At 43.4% G+C, this 17,780-nt stretch overlaps 1 protein-coding gene across 1 annotated transcript in view; it reads left to right on the top strand.

Annotated features, from left to right (window-relative positions):
- The window catches only part of LOC126092125 (homeobox protein Nkx-2.4-like), a 324,924-nt gene that overhangs the window by 94,661 nt on the left and 212,483 nt on the right, over positions 1-17,780 (top strand). The window lies entirely within an intron of this gene.

Here is a 17,780-nt window from a genome sequence, read left to right as displayed (position 1 = left end):
GCCGGCGGTAGCAGCGCTGGCTGGATTTGCCGAGGACTCGCCCACTGGGTTAAGCAAATTTGCGTTGGAAACCACGGCAGCAGCAGCCGGGCGGAGCGCGCCTTGCCTTTCACCGGACCGCGCGCCGCCTAGCGCCTGTGTAACTAACACGACGCTTCCTGGTCGCCCGCAATAAGGCGATTACTCGCCGTGCCGTGCCGTGCCGTTAAACACAGCGCAGAACGCTCCTTGCATCTTGCTCTCCCTTACCGCTCTGCCCACCTTTCATCTTTTTACTCTCATTTTTATAAAAAGAAAGAAGGTAGGGAAAGGAGGATCGGAAGCGGAAAAAAATGCGAGATGACCGGCTGGAACGAAAGCGGTAGCGTTCGGCACGGACTACCATTGTCAGGAGACAATGGAGCGCAGCTCGCTCAGTTCCCTCTCCTCTCTGCTCCTGTCTCTCCTCTCTGTTTCTCTCTCTCTCTCTCACACTCACTCTATGCCTGTCTCTCTGTCTGTCTCTCTCTCTGCCTCTCTTTCTCTATCAGTTATTTTTATTTCTGGCTGCGTGCCGTATTTACTCTGTCGGACAATGGGCGCGGGGGATCCCGGGAACTTGATGGACACATTGTGAGCTGCGGGGACACGGGATGAGAGGCGCGGGGGCTGGAATAAAAAAAAGAGAAAGAGTGTGCGGGGGGAGGGGGGGGGTTGCTAGGGGGTGAGGCGGATAACCGGCGCTGCGGCCGCGGCCGTTTCGCGATCTCGCCTGCTGACGGACGGCGGCCGCTGCGTAAACACGCGGCCACAAAGCGCGCTCGGCTAGCCGCAGCCGCGGAACATCGACCGGCCTAGGAGCGACCCGCTGCCTGCCGTCTGGAATGCAACAGCTGCCGCAGACACGGTCTGCTTCCTGTAAATTGTTTATTGGGCACACATTGCCAGTTCAGATGAAGATGTAGTGGATGGTCCATAGGTGCGAAAGCCCTCTTGTAAAATAGAATTTCAGCAACAACTGAGGATGTCCCACAAGGAGTACACTTGACTTTCTATAGATAAACAGAAAGTCAAGTATACTCTTTGCGGGAGATACACATCTGTTGCTAACATTTTTCATGATGAATAAATCCGCTCCAAATGGTCCAAATGGCTCTGAGCACTATGGGACTTGACTTCTGAGGTCATCACTCCCGTAGAACTTAGAACTACTTAAACCTAACTAACCTAAGGACATCACACAACACCCAGCCATCACGAGGCAGGATTCGAACCTGCGACCGTAGCGGTCGCGTGTTTCCAGACTGTAGCACCCAGAACCGCTCGGCCACTTCGGCCGGCCAAATCCGCTCCAGTTGTACTTGACAAATCCTTTATTTGCATAAAATTGGACACCGACCCGGGTTTCAGGATGTAAATCCGATCATTGCGTAAAAGAATGTCGTGCCTGTCATGTAAAAAACAAAAAAAGTCCAGCGAATTTATCGAGTAGCATGCGAGATCCCATGTCTGTCGCCGGCTGCTGTGACCGAACGGATCTAGGTGCTTCAGTCCGGAACCGCGCTGCTGCTACGGTCGCAGGTGCGAATCCTGCCTCGGGCATGGATGTGTGTGATGTCCTTAGGTTAGTTAGGTTTAAGTAGTTCTAAGTCTAGGGGACTGATGACCTCAGTCCCATAGTGTTTAGAGCCATTTGAACCATTTTGAACCATGACTGTCGAGGAATAGCAGCCCATCTTTCTTAGAGCCGAAGCCAGAGAAGGTACTGACGTTGGAGGCAAGGGTCTCGAGCGAAGACGACGCTCTAAATCATCCCGAATGTGTTCCATTTGGCTCAAGAGACTCCGTGCAGGCCAGTGCATTTCAGGAATGTTATTATCCGCGAACCATTCCCTCTAAGATGCTCCTTTATGACACAGTACATACTCATATGAATACAAACGATTATCGTCTCCTAAATGTTCCTCTGTGCAGCACACAGTGCTGTATAACGTGTCCATAGCTTCCATATTTGGCTGTTTTTTTTTTAAGTGCGTCCTAAAATCAAGAACCCCCCCTTCGTAAATTCACTTCCTCCATACTTCACCGTCGCCACTAAACACGTCGGCAGCTTACGTTCTCCAAGAATTCTCCACACCCAAACCCTTAAATCGAACTGCCTCAATCACAACTCCAAATCACACGTTCACACTGAACCACTTTTCAGTGCCGTCGCTCTTTACACCATCTCAAGCACCGCTTTGCATTAACTGTAGAAACGAGTGGCTTGTAAGAAGCTGCTGGATCATTCTGCCCCATTCTTTTTAACTCCATATGCACTGTCATTGTGCTACAAGAATTGGTAGGTGCGCTTTCGAACTCGCGAGCGATTCCTTCCGCTGATTTCATGGATTGTTTAGAAGCAACCTCCTCAATATTCGACGGAATGTCCACCATACTGGAGCTCTACCTAGTCTCGGTTTAGCAGTACTCATTCTTTCGCGTTTCCATTTAACCGTCACATCATCAACATTCGACTTGGGCAGCTTTAGAATGTTCCTGTACTGGCGCGTCCGCCTTTCGTGGCATCTTGTGTTCAATTCCGCATTGCATGGGGGTGTCCGTATACTTTTCTCAGACAGTGTATGAGATGCGAGAGGGAGGGGGGGGGGTGTAGATGTTACCAGCATGGAGGCCATTTTGAAAGCCCCATTTGAAACGCATCACGTAACCTTAAAATGTAAAAGAGCATCATACGACATGTCTACACATAGAGAACTGCACGTGAAAAATAATGCTGTCTTTCATGTGAGCTTTATTGGAGTCATGTCGCATTTTGTTCAAAATGGTTCAAATGGCTCTGAGCTCTATGGGACTTAACTGCTGAGGTCATCAGTCCCCTAGAACTTAGAACTACTTAAACCTAACTACCCTAAGGACATCACATACATCCATGCCCGAGGCAGGATTAGAACCTGCGACCGTAGCGGTCGCGCGGCTCCAGACTGTAGCGTCTAGAACCGCTCGGCCACTCCGGGCGGCGCATTTTGTATACTCCAAGGCAAATGTTGGTGATAACAAATAAAGACAGTAGGATGTGCTCGACGTTTGTGCGTTTCTTATCCGCTTCATTCGTTCTTCATGGACTTTAACCAACACAGATACCGAAATGGAAGCACAAGCATGAGCAGTGAGCTCCATGAGGTATGCCTTCTGATTTTCACCGTATTTACAATCACCTCTACATGTACCTACAAATACGAGAGAACTTTTAAAACTAAACTACATGTTACGCATGTCAAGCAAGTTTCATTAAATGCTATAATGTACGTCAAGGTGTCACAGTTACGCGACATTATGTTGCAACACACTATTTTTCAACAACGGTCGGAGCGTTCCAAAAATGTTCAAATGTGTGTGAAATCTTATTGGACTTAACTGCTAAGGTCATCAGTCCCTAAGCTTACACACTACTTAACCTAAATTATCCTAAGGACAAACATACACACACGTGTCCGAGGGAGGACTCGAACATCCACCGGGACCAGCCGCTCAGTCCATGACTGCAGTGCCCTTAGACCGCTCGGCTAATTCCACGAGGCGGAGCGTTCCACCAATCGTTCAATTCCTCGACGATAGAAATCCGCACTTTGATCACGGAGCCGTATTATTTCTTACTGATGAAAAGACAGAAATCGTATGGTGCAAGATGTGGACATCCCTATCTGTATCATCCACGTATGTCCGGTGTTGGTCAAATTGAATTGTTGGCGCCATTTTACGACGACTGGACGCGATACTAGATTTGCTCCGGACACCGCCATAATTGCACATTGAATCTCTGAGCAATTTAAACTTTTTTCCCACAAGAATCGTAGTGTACACCGTAGTTCAACTTTGCAGTACGTTTCCACCATTTCAGTCGCACCCTGTGGAGCACCTCTCAACCGCAACGCTGCAGAACTGCGTCTGTAGGAAACCCAGCGCACATGACTTGTGCTGACAATGCGCCACTGTTCTTGCCAATGGTCTTAGCGGGAGACGACAGGTGTACCTTACTTTCTGATGTCCCTACGTAGAAACCCACTGGACTTAAATCTGGAGAACGTGGCGGCCAGTGTTGTATTCGATCGCCTCTTTTACTGGACGGCCTGAGAGAGCGTTCCTCGGTCGCGTTGGGACTTCCGTATTTGTTCACAGTTTAATATGTTCTAAAGGTAGTCTGTAAGGAACGACAGTTTTCATCAGTTACATCGACGTTTATACTCCACAAGCCAACTTCGAGGAGTGGTAGAAGATGCTTTTTGTGCTACTATCATTTCCCCTTTCGCTGTTCATTCATGGATGACAGAAGGTCAGCAAGCTTTCGTACGAGTGTCTGATTTTCTCGTTATACTCGTTCCGCGAGAATTATGCGGGAAGAAGTAACACTTTGTCCGACTCTTCCCGGAACGTTAGCTCCACGAATTTTAACAGTAAATTCTGGACTGATGACTTCCGATGTTAAGTCCCATAGTGCTCAGAGCTCAGTAAATTCTACCGTGGTCCACGATGCTCCTCCGTAGCGTCTACCAACAATTAATTACTACTTTTGCCTTGAAGTTCCTTATCCCTCTGGAGGTGCCTCTATTCAGAGAATGGAAGGAAACGAAAGAATCTGAAATAGTTACGGAGGTTTTTGACAATGGTTATCAGACGTTTCTAGTGAGAAAGAAGATTCGGATGATTGTGAGAATGAATTTTTCTATAGGTCTGAGAACGATTCCAGCGACATCATTTAACTATTAAAGAGGTGACAATGTTTTCAAGCGATTTAGACAATAACGATGAAGATGACTTTGTTCTTGTGCATGATTCGTTTAGTCATAAAGTCGATGCCCTGCATGTCTTCCTGCACTCCGCTACATTGTACTGGTGTTGCAACCTTCCTATAGACAACTACACCGTCCGCGGGCGCTCTCGCTGAGCTCCATAGGCACTCCTGCACAACATTTACGCATATCGTATCAGAACTCTGGAAGTATGCCCCCGAGTAATCCACTGAAATCCTACAAAAGCAGACAAAATCCAGAATACGGAAACCTAACCTCCAAATCGGGATATTGCCCTGGTCAGTGAACTGCACAAGAAAGACAGATGAAAAACGTCAACTAGTACTGACTAGAACTGAAAACCAACAAAGTCCAGTATGAGTGATGCTTAGAATATTAGATTTCGTTGTAGGTGTGATGGTGAAGTGATCATTGCTTTCTTACATGCGATGGAGATTGTCTGTCGCTACTTTGCGTCCCTACGCAATATTGTTAAGGGCAACACATAGCACAATATGAGAGCTAAACCCTAATAAAACCAATGTATTTTCCATAACGCGTACTACCAGTGGAGAGGGGTGGGGGAGAGCGTTCTTTACGCCTACCACAAACATGGCACAGAAACTGAAACTATTTTAGCAATACCGACGCAGTGTACGTAATTTGTATACTGAGAGAAGGGGTACTTTATTACGACCACAATTTTTTAAAACAAATACAGATTTCGTTAACCCTTTCTGACCTAATTTTTTTCTGGAGGAAGAAAAATATTTCTTTACGCTCTAATGTTCTTAGGTGATATTTTAATGCTTTCAGAGGCATGATTTATCCGAATATATGTACAAGTTTTCAATAAATACTTTGAACATTTGGCTTCATTTTATGGTCAAAAATTAATATTTTCGAAATATTCACTGTCGTAATAAATAAATTCTGAATTCAATAATTATCAAGCAAAATAACAATAATAATATTCAGTTATTCAGTGGAGTGAAACTCACCAACAATTTGAATGAATCTGGCGGTCGCAAGCTGCTGTGCACTGCTACATTCACGTGTTGATATTTTTACAGTGATGCCGAAAAGATTGAACATTCATAGATGTGTACAAGAGGTTTCTATTGAGGTAAAATATTTCTGCCGCGCGGAATGGCCGCGCGGTCTAAGGCGCCATGTCACGAACTGCGCGGCCACTCCCGCCGGAGGTTCGAGTCCTCCCTCGGGCACGGGTGTGTGTTGTTCTTATCATAAGTTAGTTTAAGCAGTGTCTAAGTCTAGGGAGCGATGACCTCAGCAGTTTGGGCCCTTAGTAATTCACACACATTTGAACATTTTTGAAAATATTTCTGTTGCAGTTAATACAAACAAATTTTAATGTACATAATTGTTGTCAGTGGGTCTGGGAACGGGGTTGATTGTCGTTGCGTTTCATTCACAACATGGGTTCTATCTTTCAAAAGTAGCCTATATAGATGTACAGCAAGGATCCTGAACTTGAAAAGGTAAATACGACTTTTGTTGCGTAAAGTCACATTCACTGTTAAGGTTTCAAATGGCTCTGAGGACTATGCGACTTAACTTCTGAGGCCATCAGTCGCCTAGAACTTAGAACTAATTAAATCTAACTAACCTAAGGATATCACACACATTCATGCCCGAGGCAGGATTCGAACCTGCGACCGTAGCGGTCACGCGGTTCCAGACTGAAGCGCCTAGAAACGCACGGCCACACCGGCCGGCTGTTAAGGTTTAAATTTTGGGTTATGTTCTACTGAAAAATTCAAAACGATTACAGAATCTGGTATAAAAAATCAATATATATATTTTTCTTCAAAATTTTAAAATTTAAAGTACATGATCAGATTACAATATTTTTCAAAAGATAGGCATAAATTACATCCCCCTGTCTTGTTACTGAGAGGGTTAATAAAGGCCAATTTTCACGTGTGCAATGTGACACGAGGAAGACGGACGGTTCTGAACTGTGAAAGCTCAGCGGTGGAAGAAGACCGTGATAGGGGTCGTTCTTCTCCACATTAGATTCCATTTCAGTTACAGTGGAGCAGTGCGACTTGCAAAAAAATGGTTCAAATGGCTCTGAGCACTATGGGACTCAACATCTTAGGTGATCAGTCCCCTAGAACTTAGAACTACTTAAACCTAACTAACCTAAGGACATCACACACACCCATGCCCGAGGCAGGATTCGAACCTGCGACCGTAGCAGTCGCGCGGTTCCGGACTGCAGCGCCAGAACCGCTAGACCACCGCGGCCGGCTGCGACTTGCAACATCGTTTATTCGTCTGTGATAGATTTGTTAGAAGAGGTGAGTCTGTTACAGCTAGGTAGCGAATGTTGCGTCTACAATTCGATCTCGGTCCACACGGAGTTGTTCCTCGTCGTAACACAATCCTCAGGTGGGTCGAACACTTCAGATCAACTGGGAACATTATGTATCAGAAGCGCACAGGTCCTAGACGCAGTGTAACGACGCCAGAAAAAGTTGTAAGGGTAAGGGAAGCAGTAGTCAGAGGCCCAGGACTGTCAGATAGACGTCACACTGGTAGTTAGCAATCACTGGTGAATCGCTTAGGCGAATTTTGGGTATATTACTTTTCCATCAGTGAAAACTTCGTGTTGTGCATCTGGAGTCAACAGACTCTGACAACTTTCATGCTGGCTTCTGTCTCGGATTCTTCAGCCGACGCTTCTTTTCTGACATAATACAATCTGTGCTGCGAGATCGACTCCAGTCCACCACCAGCAATGGAGGGTGAAGCTTTGATAATGCTAGCCACTCGTGCTGGCGAAACTTCAGAGAAATCATCGAACAAACATCGACCGAAGAACCCGAGATAGAAGCTAACAGGCTGTGTCAGCAAGTGGCCACGAAAGCCTTAAAATTTTTACCAACTGATTTTGCTGCACGCGAAGATTTTGCTTGAGAATGCAAGTGATTTTGAGCGACAATGCGAGTTTATTGATGAGCGGTGAAGCTCATTTTCATTTAGACACGACTGTCAATAAACACAACTTGTGTTACTGGGCTGCTGAGCATCCACACATTATTCATCAGCGTCCTTTACACTGAAACAGTCAGTCTGGTATGCTCTTAGCTCTTTCAGCATTATAGTTTCGAAGGGAATGGGGCTACAGTCATTGTTAATTCGGCTCGATAAAGTCGTATGCTTGAAACGTTCTTGTTGTAAGAATTGAGAAGACGAAAAATTTCTTTAATAGATGTTTGGTTCTACCAGGACGGCGCTACATTACATACCGCGAACGATTCAGCGGCAATTCTTCGAAGCATGTTTTCTGGAAAGGTTATCTCACGCCTTGGTAATGTCCCTTCTGTTTCCACATCTCGGGACTTATCAATGTGTGACTTTTTCTGTGGGGGTAAGTCCTACCTCAAGGGCAGTGTCTACAACCACAAACCGCGAAATTTTGATCGGTTGAAGAATGCAATCATCCCTACAGAGACACTGGTCCGTGTGATGGAGGATTTGGAGAAGAAATTTGAATCGTGCGTTCGAACAGATGGACTCATCTCGACGACATTATTTTTCACAAATAACTTACCTAAATTAAATGGCAAGTAATGAGCTTCGATTTAATGTCAATAAACACGCATTAATTTTAAAATTGACCAGCTAGTCTTTATTTAAAAACCGAACGTCTCCCGTGTGTCACACTGTGTGTAACATTGGTGTATACTCGCACGATGAGGGCGGTAGAGCTTTTGACGCACCACAGCGTGGTCTTTAGCGCGAATACTGAGATATTATGGAATTAGTGTTGTTAAAATTGAATGGAAAAATACAAGCTGAGGAGAAAAGAGTACTATTGATTTTGTGCGCCGTTTCGTTACGGTGAGCTGGGTGGGGGTCCACTGATTCATTCCGGAATCGAACGAGCACTCAGAGTAGCAGGCGAAGCCGCAGGTCCTGTACCACAAAGCCGTTTGCTAGGTAGCTTATGGTCAGTCATTAATGCGATACAGAAAGAATATTGTTAATATTGTTTATGGATTCTTCCGTCGCTTCTTAATAGAACAATTCCATATTGAGGATTGAATAACACTTAGGCGTTTTTTGTTCTACTGATTTTTATTTGTATGAACCAGTTTTCGGCTTATTAGGCCATCTTCAGATAACTACTGGCTATTGTTTACAAGGAGCTTCTGTTCTTACCAACCAAACATTCTGGACTACGATACAACGCGCTTACACACGAGCTTTAGTTGTGGTATTGTCTTCGGAATTGTCAAACGGGTCTTTTGACATTTTGTTCTGTAAAACTCTTCTTTAACATAAAAAATCACATTTTATGGTTTGTCAGTATTATGTACTACAAAATTAGAATTACTTACAATACACATTATTACAAATTTACAATTATTTGGTATTTTTGTTGTGAACAGTTGCACTGGACATTAATTGTTGGTTGTACAACAGCGATGTTTTCTTTGTTACAGTTAGGAATGTAAGCACATAAGGGATATTAGATTATATTGGCGCGTGAATTTGTTTACTATTGGGACACTTTGTGGTTAGTGGCAGGTTTACTTTATTGTGTAAAGTTTAAGAGTGGTGATGTGCTCAGTTGCAATTGGTCACTTGAAATTAACAAACACTTAGCCCTAAATCCCCAGCTGGTCCTAAATGACAACAATTAATGTCCAGTGCAACTGTCCACAACAAATACCTAAAAATTGTATATTTGTAATAATGTGTACAGTAAATAATTCTAATTGTTGCCAAACATGGTACTGCAAACCATAAAATGTGGTTTTTTATGTTAAAGAACAGTTTTACAGAACAAAAAGTCAAATGACCCGTTTGACAGTTCCAAAGACAATACCACAACTAAAGATCGTATTTAAGTGAGTTGTAGCTTAGTGCAGAATGTTTGGTTCGTAAGAACAGAAGCTCCTTGTAAACAATAGCCAGTAGTTATTGAAGATGGCCTAATTAGCCGAAAACTAGTTCATAATCAGCAGAACAAAAAAACACCTAAGTGTTATGCAACCCTCAACATTGTTAATGTTCTCCTTTGCAATGGGTAAAAAAAAAGACTGGCGAACATTATGCCAGTCTTCTGGGCCGACAGGGCGACGAGAATGCCGAAAACAAATTTTTAGCACGTTATTGACCAAATCTGACACGCTGACGCTTTGTATCGATTGATAACATAACCGCAGACGTAAATGGGCATTTTGTATGTCTTTCAGAAGCGGTTTTCAAGGATGGAGAACGCGCATGTTCCGGAATAGAGAGCTATGTGGGAAAATATATGCTACGTTGTGCTAAGAAACAAGTTTTCATGCCGTGAAGGTTTTTTTTAAAAAAGGGTAGGAAGACCAACACTGTTTTCTTTTCACTTATGTCCACAGCCCTACAGAAAGCCATAAACGACGACATGTTCCTCCTAGACCGTTACCAGATTTCTTACCTCACTATGGTGATGTCAGCGTGTGTGCCATTTTCAAGATATAATCCAACATGACGTGCGTCAGTATATATTTTTACTGTTTAGGGAAGCAGTATTGCTACATGTCATACATAGAGCACTCACAGTGGTAAAAAAGCGTGTAGTACCTACTATGAGTTCGATAGGAATTATTACGGGGAATGTTGCATGCTCCTTTTAATACAGACGAGAAATTTGCTCAGTTTTCTACAGACGGAGTAAAACATGCGAACATGACAGGACGCGAGGACGGTGTAAGTGTAACAACAAAGAATATGTATTCCTGCACGTCATATTGAGTTATTGCTTGTAAGTGGCACACGCCCCGAAACAGCCATCTTGAAATAAATAAATACAGTAAGAGCCCAGGCGGCTCCTGTAGTTTCTGAGCGACTGACACGTTTGAGGAATCCATCCGACAGGGCGATCGTCATCAACTGTACTTCTTATTAAAATACTGCGAGTGAAATGTGATTTAACAGAGAATAATAGCGCACCGTCTGACCATCAGATAATACAAATTGTCAGGTTTTAAATCTTCTTGCTAGTGGGAACCACATTGAATGGCAACTGAGCTATATTTATTTAGACCTCTTCTTCATTGCATATCTTTTTAAGAAAGGGAAGCACAAAAAAAAAAATGTTCTGGAAGAGATTAAGATTTTATTCATTTTAAAAATCAACTAGGGACACTCTAGAACGAGCAAACTGATCTAAAACAGACCTGAATAGTTTTCGTCAGTCTGCTAGTAGGGATTAGCTAATCCGTTTGATAAGTAGGATTATTTATATCGTCCATGATTTGAAACTTTTAAATTTTCAAATATTCCTATTTTCACCTTCATATTTTATTTTTATGTTTTACTAGCTTTTATTTAAGCATAAGAGTAAATATCCGTACATATATCTGTGAAATTGTTGGTCTGTCCTCAGCTTTATTCCTTGCTCAACGTTACATCTTTGCGCTTTACTCGCACCAATTGTCTATCAAAACGTCGAGAACAGTACAATTTGTAATCCAATACGGGCAGTAGTGCACCATGTGAATACGTTCATGGGTACAATACCTTTTTATATTTCCGCAAACTGGGTTCCCCTTCCTGTTGCTAATTTATACAGTTAAGCACTCCATAACGCTTTAAAAAGGCGAAATTAAATACATAACGAAGATGAGATCTAAGTAAAGTGGAGTAGGTGGAAATGTGCCGCCTTCAATGCCAGGTTTCTTCACTTATCCGGCTACATATCAGCAATGAAAACCGATTCTTCATAGATATTCGAGCTGGCTACTTCTGACGAGTGGAACACGATGAGTGCCATAACCCGATTTCCCAGAAACTTCGCTCAGTGGGGGTGGGGCCAAAGTATGCGAACAAGTGTCTCGGCTTATCCGTGGATACTCGACCGTTTCTGAAAAAACGACGGTCAAAGTTTTCGAGATATTTTTCACGTACTTTATGTGCCTTTTACAGCACGAGATTCTCAGACGAAATAGTGACACAGTGCTTAGAGTCGCGGCTTCTAAATTTTGCATTCTGTCTTCGAAATCCGATTATTACTTTTATTTTTTTTTTCATTTATACATCCATGACTGTAGAAGGTTACTACGCCACGCCCGCATCTCGTGGTCGTGCGGTAGCGTTCTCGCTTCCCACGCTCGGGTTCCCGGGTTCGATTCCCGGCGGGGTCAGGGATTTTCTCTGCCTCGTGATGGCTGGGTGTTGTGTGCTGTCCTTAGGTTAGTTAGGTTTAAGTAGTTCTAAGTTCTAGGGGACTGATGACCATAGATGTTGAGTCCCATAGTGCTCAGAGCCATTACTACGCCAATGTTTTGCAGTGTATACTGATATAACGTCGGACGAACGAATGAAAAGAAATGAGACAATAATTTGAAATAGTTTTCTGTGAAATTTCTGTAGTGTATCTTGATTCAAAATCAACTTAAGCGCCAGTTTACAGAAAAATGATACGTTATGCCTAGTTTTCCGCGAAATTATTACGGAGGTGTGAAACCTTTACTAATATTAACAACGTTTCTTTCCTGAATGAGTTTCATAGGAAGATGTTCGGAGTATCTGCTTTTTCGAATGTTTCTACGATCGGTATCATCCAATGGAATGCACTAAATCTATCTGAAAAATAAACATATGAATAAAAATGAAAATTAATATAAGAATTGTTATGATAATGAAATACCAAAATATGTGGTTGTGAAAAGATTGTAACTCCTCAAGATACTACACATACGTATATATTATACAATAAATGTGTGACAGTTAGTGTGGAATCCATTTGTAATTTTACAATTAATGTAACGCCCTTGCAGTCCCTAATTTGATAAAAAAAAACATTCGTACAGTAACCTTCAACGGCCATGGGTGGATAAATGAAAACAAGAATGAAATAAAATATTTAAGAATTAATCGCGTTTCGAAATGAAAATAATTAAAATAAAATAAATGAAAATAACAATCCGTTTTCGAACAGGGAGCACAAAGTTAAGAAGCTGTGACGCTCACCTCTGGGCTACCATTTCGACACGAAGCTATAGAGCGGTTAAGGCATATAGATTTTGACCGTCGTTGTTTTTCAGAAACGGATGAGACGAGACACGAATTCACTGAATTTGACTCCTCTTCCATTGAGCGAAGTTTTGGGAAATAGGGATATGGCGCTTTCCGTGTCGTCCTCGCGAGTCGAATGCTGTCTCTTCGGCGCAATTTGGCGACCGGTGCCGCCGACGGTCCGGGATGAGCGGGAAGACAGCTCGCTCGCGATTGGCGCGTCGCAAACCAGGTGCGCTAAAAAGAATAGGCAAGCAGCAGTGTGTCGTATTTCGAGGGGCGGTGTCAGCAGCTGCCATACCAGTGGCGGCGGGCGGCGGCGAGCAATGGCGGCGCAACTGTAGCCGCTGTGCCAGACAGGCCACACCTTCCGCGATAAGCCGGCAGCGGGCGCGGGGTCCGCCTACTGCACGAACTCTGCCCGCTCAGCAGCGCATCCGACCACTACTGCATAGTAGTTCGAAGTGGGAATTTGCAGTCCAGCGTCAACATCAACGATAAAATTTCGGTCCTTGTTTACGAGCACAACAAGCAACTGAATATTCGGGCGCAAGCTGTCTGCGCTCCTTAGACGAAACCAGAAGCGTTCTGTTATAATTGGAACTAATATTTTCGTTTAACAAAATACTAGCTCACGGAGAATCGGACTAGATCTGTCACTAGATTCAGGACTTTCTAAGAGGCAGAAATTCTGAACGGGATGACAGGGAATGACAGTTGACCCTGATCATAAATAAGTGAAATATATATCGTGACACCGAGCGAGGTGGCGCAGTGGTTAGACACTGGACTCGCATTCGGAAGGACGACGGTTCAATCCCGCGTCCGGCCATCCTGATTTAGGTTTTCCGTGATTTCCCTAAATCACTTCAGGCAAATGCCGGGATGGTTCCTCTGAAAGGGCACGGCCGACTTCCTTCCCCATCCTTCCCTAATCCGATGAGACCGATGACCACGCTGTCTGGTCTCCTTCCCCAAACCAACCAACCAACCATATATCGTGACAGCTCTCTGACTGGAACGCACCTCTGTTACAGACGCCATTTTGAAGGCTGCGTACAGCGCTGCCACCTATTGGAACCTTATGAATCCGTAGGAGCTGAAGCGAGAATATTCAACGATCTTCCACAACAAATTCAGCTTTTTTTAAAGCCGAAATTGTGCGAGGGAAAAAGTGTTGCATGACTTATTGAACGCCAATCGTTTTGTTGTTTATATTAGAGTGTGTTCAATAGTGAAACGACGGTATGTTTGTACAATATTCCTGTGTGAACGATTTCTTAAGCCGACCGCGGTGGCCACGCGGTTCTAGGCGCTGCAGTCTGGAACCGAGCGACCGCTACGGTCGCAGGTTCGAATCCTGCCTCGGGCATGGATGTGTGTGATGTCCTTAGGTTAGTTAGGTTTAAGTAGTTCTAAGTTCTAGGGGACTGGTGACCTCAGCAGTTAAGTCGCATAGTGCTCGGAGCCACTTGAACCATTTGAACGATTTCTTAAACGGTGAATTTAAAACTTCGGCTTCCGTTTTTCTGTCTTCAACTGTCACACCAGACTGGTCAACGGGCGACCAGATGGAAGCCCATTAGAATTGCTTTAAAAACTTCGGAGAGAGAACTGAATATTTGTGCAAATCCATAAGCACCACCCAGAAAGAGCAGCAGAACAGTTTCAGGAACCAGTATAGATACACCAGTATTCAGACACTTACGTGGAGGTGGTACATAGTGACATACATTTAGAGGCTGAGCGTTCCATATTCTGTTGAGTAGCAAGTGGGCAATAGTCAGGTAATTGCGCTTTGTTCGTCGCCTGGCGTCCTAAGTATCAAGATCATTAGATCATCAGCGCAGGAAGCTATATCTCGATATTGGCAGTATTTAAGAACTCGTAAATTAGCTTATACGTTGCTATATCGTTGGATGCTAACAAGGGTTGGAGGATGCTTGGGAACTGATGATTAAGAACCCAAAGATCACTTACAAATACATTTACCTGATATGTGTTCCGAAGACATTGTACGAATATACGGTTTGGATCATCTTGCTCTCTGCAGTCGCATAGAGGGGTGGCGCTTAGGTGGAACCGATAGAACTGTTTGTTGAATGTCCAATGATTACATTTACAGTGGTGCTGTAACAGTCGGGAAGTTCGTTGGCGTTTCTGCCTTGTTATATCAAATGACACTCTTGGAATCGTGGGGCGGATTAGTGCGTACTGACTTGCCCAGTTACTTTTCGCATTTACGAGCGCGCTGTGTATACGATTACAAAGTGAGTGTCCAGGTTGTGAAGTGGTATACATAAAAAACAATAGGCAAGCAACTATGTGATACTGGCCTTCGCACTGATTCAATTAAATTTTATTTCAAACTTTGGATTCTGACTGTACATGAGAATTTTTTTTAAAAATCTGAAGAATCTTTCTTTCTAACTGTATTAAACTGTAATATGTAGATGCTAATACCAGTGTATCAGAGTTTTCGTAGTCTTGACTGTGCAAGAAATCTTGGGAAGAACAGTAAAAATTTTTTGAATATAAACTAAATTCTTATACATGGGCTTAACTCACCAATTTGTTTACTAAATATGTCTCGTGTTTTATGGTATGAAATTATAAAGCTAACCTGAGGGTTGTAATACGTAAATAATTCTTTAATCCTTTAGCTCTCTCAGGTCTGAGGAAGCTGATCCTAATTACCGCAACGTTGGCGGAAAATTAACTAAGAAAAGGCTTCGCCAGGCAACCCCTTGAAATACTACTTTATTCTCAAGTTTTTTGTAATCTGTTCATGCGTAGCGAACAAAAATATAATCCATTACCGAATACGTATCAAGACGGATAATTTGGTCTTGTTCTCCTAGAAGGCCTGTCACACTTATTTTACGTAATATTATTCAAATGGTTCAAATGGCTCTGAGCACTATGGGACTTAACATCTATGGTCATCAGTCCCCTAGAACTTAGAACTACTTAAACCTAACTAACCTAAGGACATCACATAACACCCAGTCATCACGTAATATTATTGTTCAAAGTAACTCACTCTCGCATTAACCCCGTATTCTACCGGAGTCAGATGTTCAGCAGTTTGAAAGATATTAATGAAATTTGGGGAAAATGTGTTCGATAATTTTTGTTACTTGCTTTTCGCGTTATATACAAAGAATCCCATCTCACGCGCTCTACTGAAGTAATGTTTATCAACCGGTATACTGGGTGTCTGTCCTAAGAGTCGTCAGGCGCATTTTCTCTGGTGTTTCGAAAAATATTCGCAATTTCATTTTTGCACAGAGTTGCTGGAGTCATCCCAGGCGTCACGTCGTTCATGCGGCGCTCTGTGTAAACGGAAAGCGCCGGTCTGTTTCCCGTTACAAACAAAGCCAGCCATTTTTAAGTCGGAATTTTACGTCGCTGTTAGTCTAGTGTGATATTCGTTTTACCGATATGTATTAACAGTAACGGCAAAACATGAAGAATACACAGCAATCCAGCAACGGCTCATTAGCGCTGCACGCTTGGCGGTAGCAGTCCAGGGCAGCGCTGCCGCTGCTACATTACCGGCTGTTCTCCGTGTTTTACTGTCCTTGTTAATACATACTGATAAAACTAATATCGGGCTAGACTAATCTGGGAGCGCTCTATCGAACTGACACGTAAAATTCCGCTTTAAAAAATAAATTTGTTTGTAACGAGGAACAAACCGACGCTGGGCGCCGCGTGATGAACGTGATGAACACTATTTGCCTGGGATGACTCCAGCAACTCAGTGCAAAAACGAAATTAGAAATATTTGCTGAAACACCAGAGAAAATGCGCCTGATGCCTCTTGGAAGAGACACCTTTTATGTCTTACCCGTTCGTCGTAATCCGAATGCTGCTCACAGTTCGGTAATTGAAGTGCCTGTTTTGTTGTTATCATCGGTTCTGTCCGTTTTCATCAGTGGCGCTGCGTAACTGTTAACCTCTAACGGTTTTAACGACATGATTATTAGAGCAGATGCACCAAATAGCTGCTTCCGACAAGTAAACTTTATTTTCGACAGACTGTTTCGGGTTTATTGCCATTTTCAAGCACCTGCAATTACAATTTTGGTGTGGACGCCATTACCATTTATATTAAAGTAGCTGTATTGTACTCACGTCTAGATTCATGTCCTTATTACGTCGTTAATGTGCTGTTTTATAAGTCACTGCTTTAATAAGATGGTAAATGATCTCAGGATGTTGAAAATAAAATGTTAATTACGACGTGCCAACAGTTTGACGGTATACGTTTACAAAGATCGTGCAGATCAACATAACATACAGCGTCGGCGATAAAACCGAAACATTCTGTCGTAAATAAAGTTAGCTTATTACAATCAGCTATTTGGTGCATCTACTCTAATAGTCATGTCGTTACCAGACATATATTATGCTGCTGGCCCTAAAGAAGAAAAACCTAATGGTTTTAATTCCTCGACAAAAGAAGTGAGGTAATAATGCCTTCAGAGGCGGGTGAAAATTTTAATTCTTAGGCAGCTGTCTAAATCTGCGCTCTCGAGATGGAGGACGAGGGGCGCGGCCAGAGTGGAAGGGAAGCTCCTCAGATCGCGCGCCCTAAGTAACGAATCGCTCTGCGCACAGCGCGAATCAACGTTCCTCTGCGCGACACAAAAACCGCAGCTCCGCAACGGCACCACGTTAATACAGTACCCCACACCTCACACACGTGCTCCGGCCTTTTTACTGTTGCCCTCTTCTCCTCCTCCTCCTCACGCTCATTAACTGAAAGAGGAATAAGAGGAGGGTTAAAAGTGTCTGTGGTTTTCAGTCCGTAGTATTCAAAAAATGTCTCTGAACACTATGGGACTTAACATGTGAGGTCATCAGTCCCCTAGAACTTAGAACTACTTAAACCTAACTAACCTAAGGACATCACACACATCCATGCCCGAGGCAGGATTCGAACCTGCGACCGCCGTATTATTCCTT

This window comes from Schistocerca cancellata, chromosome 1 (assembly GCF_023864275.1).
Source record: "Schistocerca cancellata isolate TAMUIC-IGC-003103 chromosome 1, iqSchCanc2.1, whole genome shotgun sequence".
Taxonomy (NCBI): domain Eukaryota; kingdom Metazoa; phylum Arthropoda; class Insecta; order Orthoptera; family Acrididae; genus Schistocerca; species Schistocerca cancellata.
The sequence above is the reverse complement of the archived record's forward strand: the minus strand, read 5'-3'. Positions and strand labels throughout refer to the sequence as shown.